Source organism: Ornithodoros turicata, chromosome 10, assembly GCF_037126465.1.
Source record: "Ornithodoros turicata isolate Travis chromosome 10, ASM3712646v1, whole genome shotgun sequence".
In the NCBI taxonomy this organism is placed as follows: Eukaryota; Metazoa; Arthropoda; class Arachnida; order Ixodida; family Argasidae; genus Ornithodoros; species Ornithodoros turicata.
This window is the reverse complement of record NC_088210.1, coordinates 4,422,565-4,434,810: the sequence shown is the minus strand read 5'-3', so window position 1 is coordinate 4,434,810 and position 12,246 is coordinate 4,422,565. Positions and strand designations below refer to the sequence as shown.

The window sequence follows — 12,246 nt, the reverse complement described above, 5'->3', positions numbered from 1 at the left end:
CAGGGAAATATGCGCGAGAGAGGAGGAACGCGGAAGAGACATTTCCAGCGCGCGCTCCTCGCAGAGTGGAGCGATTTCGCCCGGAAAAATTTGTGGCATATTAGTTTCTCTGCGGGAAGAACAGTTTCCACCGAAAAAAAGTATGGGCGTTCGGGAAATTTCATCCCTTTAAGGGGAGTACCGGAACTCCCAAGCGATGACTCGGGGTGTACTGTGCGAGAGAAGGAAGTAAAGGTAACCTGAGGGAGTAAAAGATGCTTTTACTCCCCACATACACCCCTTTTTTTTTCAGAGTGTGGTAGGCGTCGCAAGGACGCTACAGTTGTATACTAATTGTGCGAAAACTTTTTTTTTCGGACGCCTAACATTCCATACTAACCAAAAACAGGAACAAAGTTGTGTGCCTCTAGACTGCTCATTTAAAAAAAATCATTATTTATTCTGCTGCCTGTTCAATTGCAGGATGACGACATCGTTGGAGACCCCGAACCATTCCACTACGTAACTGCCGCGGCGGAATCGCTGGAATCGTATGTGAAGGAACAGACGAATACGAGCATAGTAAATGCTGATATTGTGCTGTACATAAGCGGGTAAGATGTATCCAGGAATCGATTGACAGGACATGTACAGCTTTGGACAAAAGTTTTCAGAGCACGGCACTGGCTTATGTCTTCATCGGAGCTTCAATAAGCAACGGTTGACAAGCTCTTTTATCTATCTCTCAGTGTGTATATCAGCTCCTGGTTCCTACATCTTGGTGTGTCGTTCCAATAGAAAAACGCAACATCCCGACGCTCTGTAAGCTAAGATGTGTGACCCTTGTAAACTGTACAAAATGTATAGCGATCCTATTCAACCCGTGGGAACTGCACACCAAATGCACAGCAAATACGATGGGAGGCTTTCATCTTTTCAACACACTTAGGACAAGTACTGTGCTGGATGGAAGTCCACTGAACACGCCCCTGCGCATTCCTTCCTCAGAACGACAAGCTGGTAGTGAATGGGACTCAACAGACTTACAGACGTGTTTGCAAGTCTGTGCAATAGAATTCGCTGCCAGCATGTCATTCTGAGGAAAGCATGCCCCTGGACATGTTCCGTAACTTTTGTCCAGCACTGTACACGAAACCATTTACAGGGTGTCCCACCGAAAAAGGGCCATGGGCTAAAGAAAAAACGGTGTGCTCTACACAAATGGAACCAACTGGTTGGCCCCAGTTGTGTGGTCTATCCAAAAATATTTTTATCGCCTTTTGTCAATTAATTAGCGGCGATTAATTTTTTAACTTTTTAATTAGAAACGCTACGAAGTTGTTTCAATGAGAACATCTGATCTCTTCGGTCACCTGATACCAAAGCCGTTTTCATAACAAAAATCCGTTCGATAGATCGCGCGCAAAACATTCATGAAGGAACACATTTTTTTTTATTTTGTTAATTGCGCATGTCCTAGAGACCCGTCTTTCCTTCATCCCAATACGAGAGGATTAAAGAGCACACTATCACCTCTTACGTCCTGGAAAAAGATTAAAAAAAAACAGAAAATGCAACCTGAGATAAGGGCAGTTGCGATAGAGTCACCCGATATATTTGTTTTTGTTTTGTTTCCACAAGGTAAAACTCATCTTCGACGCATGAGGCGGCATTGTGCTCTCTCACACTGAGAGTGAAGGAAAGAGGCGTCTTTGAAGATGCGCAATGAACAAAATGAAGAAAAAATTGCGTTCCTTCACGAATTTTTGCGGACGATCTATCGAATGGATTTTTTTACTGAAAACGGCTTTGGTATCAGGTGACCGAAGAAATCACATGTTCTCATTGGAACAACTTCGTAGCTAATATAATTAAAAAGTTAATTATTCAAAGTTAATTAAGACATTGCGTTAGGTGTCTGCTAATGCCCTCCTAGGGAGTGACCTTCAGCATATGCTATATGGCAATTGATTTCATCTCCGAAAAAGTGATAGATATATTCTTAAAAAATATGCTCACATTTAGCTAGGACAGCCTGTATAACTGTTGTTTGTTTGCACTGAAACTGGAACGTACTGTGGTACAAGCACCGCTAGAAAAGTAATAAAAAAAAGAAAGACTCCTCAACATCAATCATGTGAATGAAGTCATTGTCGTGTCTCCCAGGTGTCTGGCAGAGTAACTACCAGCTTTGAGCAGGGGAATCCTTTATTTCCGTGATACGCCGCTTAAGTATGGCATGCCCAAGTAAGTAAGTATGCCAGTCAAGGCTAACCGCGTGCGACGGCAACAGATAGCACACGTTGATAGTGATTAAACACATGATAAGCCATAACACGACATCCTCCTTCAAATAGAATTAAGGAAGACAGAGTTAAAGAAGGCAGGAAATATACTTCATACAAATGCTTCATCAAACACTTCATTAAACTACATCATCTACAATGCTTATAACAAATAAATAAATGAACAAATAAATTTGCACACTCAAACCTGCACTTTCAAAGCATTACAAACGCTGATTGTATTTCACAATATTAACTCAATTTCATTATTTCAAAAGCACTAAGTCCTTTGTGCAAACTAAAAGTCAAGCATGAAAAAGTCAAGCATGTCCTGGTGCTCACGCACCACGCTCACTTATTACTCAACCCCGTACCCTGACGGTCGGTATACGTGTCTGCCGTACCGTGTCACTGCGATTGGACTTCTCCGTTCCTGGAGTTGATGATCACTGTCACTGCTAATGTCCTCATGCACTTCGTAGGGTGGCTGGCACGTTCCTCGCATAGGGCTTCGTATGTCGTTCCCTTCTTGTTGGTTAGGAGGAGGTTGATGTAGAGGCGGTTCCAGTTCAGGACAGTAGATGTCAACCAAGCTTCTTCTGTTCCTCCTGATGTCTCCCCAGGAGGTACGAACGATGTACGACCTGTGTGCGTCGGCCTTTCTGAGGACGGTTCCCTGTTTCTTGGGGTCTTTAACCCAAATACGTTCGCCGGGTTTTAGCGAACGCAGGTCTCTTACAGCGTGCCGATTGTCGAAACCGCCGCTTGTTTCCGACGGTAACTTTTATCTTTGTAACGAAGCATCTTGAAGTTAACTTTCTGAGGTCGAAGCAGTCGCGGATGTATTGGCAGTCTTGATCGTAGCCTTCGTCCCATCAGTATCTCGGCAGGACTTTTCCCAATGGGCCCCGGCGTGTCTCGGTATTCAAGCAGTGATAAGTAGGGGTCATCCGCCTTCTGCAGCACCCTTTTAATGGTTTGGACCATTCTTTCTACTTCTCCGTTAGCTTGCGGATAGCGAGGACTACAAGTTCGGTGCGTGAAGCCGTAAAGACGGGAAAAGTTCGCGAATTCTCGGCTTGCGAATTGAGGTCCGTTATCGCTGATTAAGGTGTCCGGTATCCCATGCCTTGCGAATATGCTTTTCATATGTTCCACGACGCACTCAGCGGTCACCCTCTCCAGAAGAGCTATCTCTGGAAAGCGAGGTAGATAGTCCACAATCAGTAGGTAAGTCCGTCCGTTCAAATCAAACAAATCGGCGCCCAACTTCTGCCATGGAAGCTCAGGGGTTGGAGGGACGATAAGCGGTTCGCTATTTTGGTGACGCAGCTGAGCACATTTCGCGCACTTCCTTATCATTACCGCAAGCTGGCTACTGAGCCCCGGCCATCACACGCTCTCTCTCGCTTTGGCTCTTGAGCGGACGATTCCAAGGTGACCGTCGTGAAGAAAGCGTAAAGTCTGGAGCTGAAGTTCTTTTGGTATCACGAGACGAGTTCCTCTAAGGAGCACACCCTTGCAGCACGTAATCAAGGCGCGATCTTGCCAATACGGCACTAGTTCGAACGGAAGAGAATGGTTCTGTGGCCAACCGGTTTCACAACATTGCTTCAAAAGCCGACATGTGCCGTCTGACTCTTGGACTCTCATGACCATTTCTAGCTGGACACTAGAGGGGATGCTACCCAGTGCAGCGTGAGCGAAGGCTTCTACTTCTGTTGTAGCAATGCCATAGTTTTCATCCTTGGGATTACTGGCTGGCGCTCTAGATAATGTGTCTGAGGTAACCATCTTTTTGCCGGGCACGTACACCACGTCGTAGGTGAGTCGCATCCTAAAGCGCTGAATGCGAGGCGGTAGAATGTCCAGAGCAGACTTCCCAAAAGCGTTATCAAGGGTTGATGATCTGTCTCAAATGTCACTTTAAGTCCACACAGGTACTCCTGAAATCTTTCTGCGGCCCATGTAAGAGCGAGCGCCTCTTTTTCTACCTGTGCATAACGTTGCTCTGTCGGGGTTAGTGACCTTGAGTCAAACACTACGGGCCGCGTCTCGCCATCGGGTTGAACTTGCATGAGAACAGCACCCATTCCATATGAAGAGCTGTCCGCTGACAATATCGTTAGGTAGGCGGGATTATACCTAGCGGTGCACTCTGCCGATACGATGGCGTCTTTAATGTCCTTAAAGGCAGCTTGTTGTGATGGACCCCAGGTCCATTCTGTGTTCTTTCGCAGCAACTCTCGCAGCGGTGCAGTTTTGTCGGCTAGATGAGGTAGAAACCTTGCCATGCAAGTTGCCATCCCTAAAAACCGTCTGACCCCGAAACATCCGTTGGTGGCGGAAAGTTTTTGATTGCAAAGACTTCGTCCGGGTCTGGACTTATTCCATTTTCATTGAGGAGATAGCGCAGGAACTTTACTTCTTTTGTTTTGAACACGCACTTTGCGGCATTTAGCGTCACGCCCGACGCTTGCAGTCTCCTCAGAACGTTCTGGAGGTTAGAATCATGTTCCGCTTCGGTCTCCCCATAAACAAGAATGTCATCCATCATGTTCGCTACCCCTGGAACGCCGTTAAGTATCTCGGATAACTACTTTTGAAAGTACTCGGGCGCTGAGGTTATACCAAAAGGCATTCTCGTAAAGCAATATCTGCCAAAATGCGTGATGAAGGTCGTTAAATCCTGACTTGCTGGCGACAACTTGATCTGGTAAAAGCCAGAATTTGCGTCAAGTTTAGAAAATACACGAGCGTTTTGAAGCTGCCCCAGCGTTTCTTCTACCGTGGGTAATACATAACGTTCTCGCAGGACTGCTTGGTTCAACCTCGTAAGGTCCACGCATATCCACGTCTCCGGAAGGTTTAACAACCGGTACGATGCCTGCACACCAAGAGGTCGGGCCTTCTACCGCTCTGATAACCCCGCTCTTTTCCATATTTTGGAGCTCTTTCTTCACTTTTTTCCGAAGAGGAATTGGAATTATTCTCGCAGTACAAATTGCGAAAGGCGTTGAGCCTTCTTGAAGTCTGATGTGGTATTCGCCTTCCAGCGTACCTAATCCGTGAAAGAGGTGTGGGAATTGGTCTTCCACCTTCTTTGAGGAAGGGGTCAGCGGCTCCACGAATTTTACGATGCCTAGCGATTCCAGAGCAGGCAATCCTAGCAGTGCTGTCTGGAGTGATTTTACAACATATATGACTTCGCGGGACACTTTGCCCTTCCATATTATGTCCGCAGTGAATTTGCCTAGTACTTGTAGAGTTTGTCCCGACGGTCCTTTCAATATCTCTTTGGTAGGTTTTAGCACACTGGGGTTACCCGAAAACGACGCGGGAACAGCAGTTACTTCTGCCCCCGAATCAACTTTCATGCTCACTGCCACTCCATTAATAACGACACTGGTATACTTTGCTGACATTCTATTGGTCAATGTTCCCAAAAAGTACGTTTCGCCCTCGTGGCGTACAGTAGAAAGACGAAACTTACGGGTACTCTGAGATTTCTTCCTGCAGATTATGGCAAAATTTTCAACTTTCTTGCAAAAATGGCACTTTACCGTCCTTGCTGGGCAGGTAGTACGAGGGTGTTGCCGTCTTCCGCACGAAGCACACAGAGTTCCATCGTGCTCGGAATCACTTTGGCTTCACTTGCCCCTTTTCTGATTCGGCGTCCTAGACTGGTCTAGACGGTATCTAGACGGGATCTTCTTTCCACGCCCCACACTGTCGATGTTAGGGTCGCTTTGCTGTAAACTTCCGTCTCCACCTTGGAGTTCCTTCTGTTGCCTCTGTATGCCTTCCCTGAGGCGAGCCTTGGCGAGTGCGGATGCTGTTAGCGCAGGATCCATTTGTAGGCTTTCAGACAGGGTGCAGTCCTTGAGTCCCAAAACAAACCTGTCGCGAATCATTCGGGTTTTCATTTCGCCAAACTTGCATCTTTCCGACAGCGTATGCAGCGTAGTCATGAATTGGTCGACGGTTTCTCCGGGCTCTTGGCAGCGACGGTGGAAGCGGGCAGTTTCGTAGACAATGTTGTCTCTTTGTGAAAAATGCTCGTCAAACTTTTTTTTGACTGTATCGTAGGTTTTCGCTTCTTCTTCGGAAAGGTCGAAGGTGCTGAAGACCTTTCTTGCTTGCCTCCCCATCGTATACAAGAGCGTCCTGACTTGGGCTTCACTGTTGCGGTCGGAGAGGCCTGATGCAAACATGTAATCATCAAACTCCTGTATCCAGGCTTCCCACTCGGTCGTGGACTCGAAGTTGAAGGGTTCTGGTTGGCGTACTCTGAAGGGCGTCGAGAAGACGACTGACTTGCTGGCTTTGGCGTTGGTATTCATTTGGGAACCGAAGGAACATAACGTAGGCGCCGGCTACACCGCTCCTGACACCATGTCGTGTCTCCCAGGCGTCTGGCAGAGTAACTGCCAGCTTTGAGCAGGGGAAGGAATCCTTTATTTCCGTGATACGCCGCTTAAGTATGGCATGCCCAAGTAAACAAGTTCAAGGCTAACCGCGTGCGACGGCAACAGATAGCACACGTTGATAGTGATTAAACACATGATAAGCCATAACACGACAGTCATCTTGCCGAATATGACTCCATTCACATAATTCCCTCCACCCTCTAACAAAGCGGCCATTCCTTCCGGCCGTAAAAGCCTGTACAGCCCCCTTCTTCCTCCCGGGCTGTTGGTCCACAATTCGCATGAACCTTTAACACGTCATACCTAACCCTTTAAATACCTGACCTGTGGTGCTCTAGAGGATCTGGAGCACATTCTTCTTCATTGCCCCCACTACCAACCTTCCCGAACCGCACTCTCCGAGTCTCTTCGTCAGCTGGACTCTCGCCCCTTCTCCCTGTCGAAACTGCTTGGTCCCTGGCCCAATCCAGCCCAGCAACGATCTACGCTCAAAGATCTTTTGACATTTCTGGACACCATCGGACTTCGATCGTTATTGTGAAGGGGCTCAGTATTCCATTCCCCACATCTCCACCAGCAATGGGGTAGAGTATAGCCTCTGGCGATGAAACTCCACACTCTCCATCTCAAAATAAAGTTGTTTTTGTTGTTTAAATAATATGCCAATGATGAGGACAGTGCCCAGAAGAAGAACAGTGTCTGCTCGGAATACCGGCGGCTCTCGTCCGGAGGCTATCCCCTTCACACTTCCCTACCGGTTATCTGGATTTCTACCTGTCTTTGGCGCAGATTGGCACATGGGTACATCTCCGAGGTACCATCTCCCCATCACTTCCAGCGCCGTTCCATCGTGGCATTCCAGGTGGCGAACTGGTGCTCTTTCATCTAAGCCTCTCGCACGACGTCTGTGGCCTTCTGCATGCGTCACAGAGATTCGGCTAGGGCGCGGCGACATTCATCCGCGCATGTAAAGTCGTGCTCCCTAGCGGATCAGTTGTATGGCGACCAGTACAGTTTCTGCACAAACAGGAGATCTAGGCCGATGCTCGCCATATCGCTACCGCGGGAATATGAGAAATTGCGAAGAGGATGAGGGGGCGGGAGAGATCGCATTCCGCCCCATTAACTTTTTTTTTTCTTCTCACATTCGTCGCCAGTCACACTGCTCTTTGCAAAAACACCGGCAAACGGCATGGGTAGAAATCCAGCGAACCCGTAGAGTTGTAGGAATGGAGTTGCCTTAGGGCGGGAGCCGCCGATATTTCGAACAGAGACTGTTCTTCTTCTGGGCACCGTCCTTATCATTGGCATGGTTTTTAAAGGGTTAGGTGTGACGTGTTAAAGGTTCATGCGAATTGTGGGTCAAAAGCCCGGAGGGAAGAAACGGTCCGTACGGGCCTCTACGTCTGGAGTGAATGGCCGCTTTGTTAGAGCGTGGAGGGGATTATGTGAACGGAGTGATCTCGGCTCACTTCACGAACTAGGTTCACTTCACTAGGTTCACGAACACATGGACGAAACGAGACAACAGCCAAGAATTCCAGAGCGAGCAAAGTATTTTTTCTTAATAATTGTAATACAAAGTTGTGGCTTTAACACGTCACACCTAACCCTTTAAATAGACTGCCAATGATGAGGACAGTTTCCAGAAAAAAAAACAGTCTCTGTTCGAAATATCGGCGGCTCCTGTCCTGAGGCAACTCCTTTCCGGCAAACGGCAGCACTGTACGGCAGTGTCTGTCGTAGTTACATTCTCTGATGTTCCTGTTTCGGTCTCCTATTACACCAAAAGACAAACATCACCAGCATTGCCACTGCGGCCTTCTCCTTTCCGTTGCTTCTGCTTGCTCACTTTCCGTAGTCAACATGTGAGATCCGGAACTGGTGATGATGAATGCCCTCGCGCAATAACTTGCATTCGACGATAATGACGACAAACAACCGCCGCGCAAGAGAAGAGTGTTGGTTAATCCGCGACTGTGGAGGTGAATGGCACACGGGTGCTGTTCAAACCTAATGAGAGAGTTGACCCTGGTGGACGTGGAATCTTATTGGAGGTGGATACCAACACGTTCGGAGAGCTACTGTCGCTGGCCTGTCCTCACATAGCAAAACTGGATACGAACTCCCAACACTCAACTCAGGCACTTGCCAACAGGTCAGTGTATAACGCTTAGAATATTTGATTTAGCTTGCTTATCCTACAGCAGGGTATGCGCGCGTTGCGCTGCAAACGCGGAGAGAAATTAGATGGCTTAAGTGGATTAGGTGGCTTATTATTGAGCTTCAACAGACAATCTTGAACTGCAAAAATTTGCAAATGGTATATATGCTCATATCATGTCGATCTGTGACAAAACTAATATATAGTGGCCCTTTACATCGTCCATTTGTTCATTTTGTGAGGCCATCGAATCTTGCCGAGCGAAAGCATCGGCCTCCAACGGCATAAAATTATAAACGCTGTTGTGATAGTACAAATATGTGTATTGTCAACACGCACGAGAACAACTATTACACATGATGTGGTTCAACGCGTCACTGGGGCAAAAATGCTAACTGAAGTGATGCCTATACCTGTACATAAAAGTTTTTCCGCATAGTTGCAGAATGCCTTGTCTTTCCAATCTCGCCTGTTGTATATGGGCAATCGAGTGTTCTATATTATCTTCTACTTGTTTGATCAACTGTGACTCGACATCGTGTGTCCACTTGAAGTAGCAAATGGCGGAACGTGGGTAGCTTTGCATGCATTCACATGAAAAGCGTCTTTCCATGTCGATGGCGGTGCGTTGCACATCCAAAATGCTAGAAATTCGCAAATTCGTATCATGTTTGCCGGCAGAAATTTTGTCAGCTGCTAAAATAGCAAAAACACGTGTTGCAACGTGTGTTGTTGATGTGTTGTCGATAAAGTATGCCACACTACCACTACCACAACATGTGTCTTGCTATGATGTAGGTGGCGCTGTCTAGCCAATGTGACATTCTCGTCCACAAAGCGCGTGTTTTGTTTGACAGTGTGACATGCAATGAGGTGTACAGATCAGACACCGAGAACGATTGGTCGTCATTCGGAATGGTACTGATGCCGTGTATTTGTGGATGTCGAATATGCTTCCATTCTTCTTTCTCTTCGTAGAAAAACAAAGAAAGAGAGAGAGCTTTATTTATACAAACATGTGAAATACATACATTGGTTTATGGGGAAAAAGCTGCTAGAAACGGCTTGACAAGCCGATAATTAAAAATTTACATAAATCTAATTTCATAATTCCCTTGTAAAATAGTATTAATTTGTCATGATATAGATGTCACTTCATTTCAGGCTATACTATATAAGTTCTTCAGCAAGACCGTGCCTGTTTAATGTACACGGGAGTGAATACTCGAGTGACTGGAACCCACAATTTGGTCGTGGCCGCGGAACATACCAATACTCTACTACTACTCTACTACTAGTTTGTATTCTTGTATTCTTCTTTTACAAAGTGCAGTAGACCCATATTCAAGAGTCACCGAGCTCTATTTATTTCTTTCGTTTCCATTTTGCGGAAATGGGTGGCAATTGTTTTGCGCCTCCGCCGTGGGCGTGTGGGGCGGTGAGTGGTGGGAATGTCGCCGATCACCGTGCGGCGCGGAAGCTAGGGAGGCAATCTCTCCCTGAGCGAGTAGGAAATGACCGAATGTTCATCCGATGTACTTTACGCTGCTAATTCCTCTTTCAGGGCAATTTTAAGGTCAGCCACCTTCAAAGGAAAGCGTTACAATGGTACGTTATTGCTTGTTTGTATACTTATTTGGGGCACGCAGCAAGAAAAAAAAGGGGGAACCCTTGCTCCGTTGACTAGGTCGAAAATGAATGGTCGAGAAAAGTAAATTCGCACCTCACTCTCAAAGAAGAGTGCACAACACACTCAATGCGTGTGGTGCATTTAGATGTAACCATGCCTGTGTAAATTGCTTCTAAAATGTAATTAGATTACATTACTCATTACTCGAGCTAGGATATAATTAAATTACATTACAACGAAAAAGTAATGATATTACAAAGTCATTCGAGTTTCATCGTAACGATATTGCGGATGTGGAAGTTCATTGTCAGACAACACTATGTTGTAAAAACAAGACATGTTTTATTCTGTGCCGATTGAGTGCGTCACCGTCATAGTGGGCGTTGGAATTCTTTTAACTCGTCAGTCGGCAACTTTCTTTCTGCCAAGTGCCAACACCAAACACAGAGTCAATTCTTTTGTAAAAAGTAATGAGGAATGTCATTAAAATTACTGCCAAAATATAATTAAATTGTATTACAAATGACATAATATCAAAAGTAATACATTACATTACAAATTAGCAGAAAAAGTAATTTATTACTGTAATTTTATTACAGTAATGACGTTACTACCCAGGTATGGATGTAGCCGTATTGGCTTCGGATTGTTGAAAATGGGAGGTGCTCGCCCATTTGTGCAGTAGTTTTACACATATTGACACAACAGAGGGTTGACCAACTGTACAAGCTAGGCTTGGTTCTTTGTCCACCATAACTACTCCCTTCATTCTTTCATTCCTCGCACAGTCAAACTTTGGAATCCTCTCCCCTCGAACATAATCCTGCTTCACGATCCACAGAAGTTCAAAACCACCCTCACAAGCCATCTCCTAGGCTAGTATGTGCGTAATGACTCGGTCTTGTAAATCCAGTCTTCCTCCCACCTTTTGCAGTATAAACATGTAGTGTGTATACGTGTATACATGTGTAGTGTTGTTAGATATGTGCACGCGTTTTTCTAATTATCTTTTTGTTATTTAATTCTTTTCAGTGTTATACACGTTAGTAGTAGTGAATGACCACGACTATCCGGAAACGCTACAATGCTTCTGGACACGTTTAATTAGCAATTAGAGCTAATTGAAACCCCCTACATTAATCAGCACCCTCCAGGGAAAAAAATAGATGGAGATAGAGTGGAGAGAAACAATTTGTTCGAAAATCAACGATGCCGCTGCCAAGAAACCGCTCCGGAAGACCGGAGTGACCAGCGCCCGCCATGTTGGTAGTTGTCGGCGGCGGGTAGTTGCAGAGATCGACGACAGGTGGCACTTAGTTGCAAGGCATCACACCAGGTGGCGCCACCATCATAGCTCTATGCGAGAAAGACAGAGAACAAGAAGATACTAGCGGCAGGTACAAATGACAGCATTGCCAAACAAGTCTAGGCATGCGAGAGAAAAGGTCTAACCGCTACTGCTAAACAGCACGAAGAAAACAATACACATCGGGGAAAAAGGCTTACTGGGGCGATCGCTTAGGCCTAACCACAGTGTCACAACGCTATGCAGCTAACACAAGGCGGGAGCCACTAGGCACACATCGTTAAACATGCAACAACACAAACAAAAGGCTTGCTCACTGCTAAACAAGTCAAAGCATGCGTGTACGGGGCACAGCAAACATGCGAGAAAAGGCTTAAAACAAGTGCGGTCAAACAACACGCAAACATCGGGAAATCACTCACTGGTAACCACTAAACACGGGGGCACGGCAA

General features: G+C 46.1%; 1 protein-coding gene across 1 annotated transcript in view; it reads left to right on the top strand.

The window, feature by feature from the left end:
- The first annotated feature begins 449 nt into the window (after nucleotides 1-449).
- LOC135370246 (uncharacterized) overlaps nucleotides 450-12,246 on the top strand; it is a 49,471-nt gene continuing 37,674 nt past the window's right edge. Inside the window, exons 1-2 of the mRNA XM_064603950.1 lie at nucleotides 450-593; nucleotides 10,423-10,466. The gene's annotated coding sequence lies outside the window, so the exon portion shown is untranslated. The remainder of the gene's footprint in view (nucleotides 594-10,422; nucleotides 10,467-12,246) is intronic.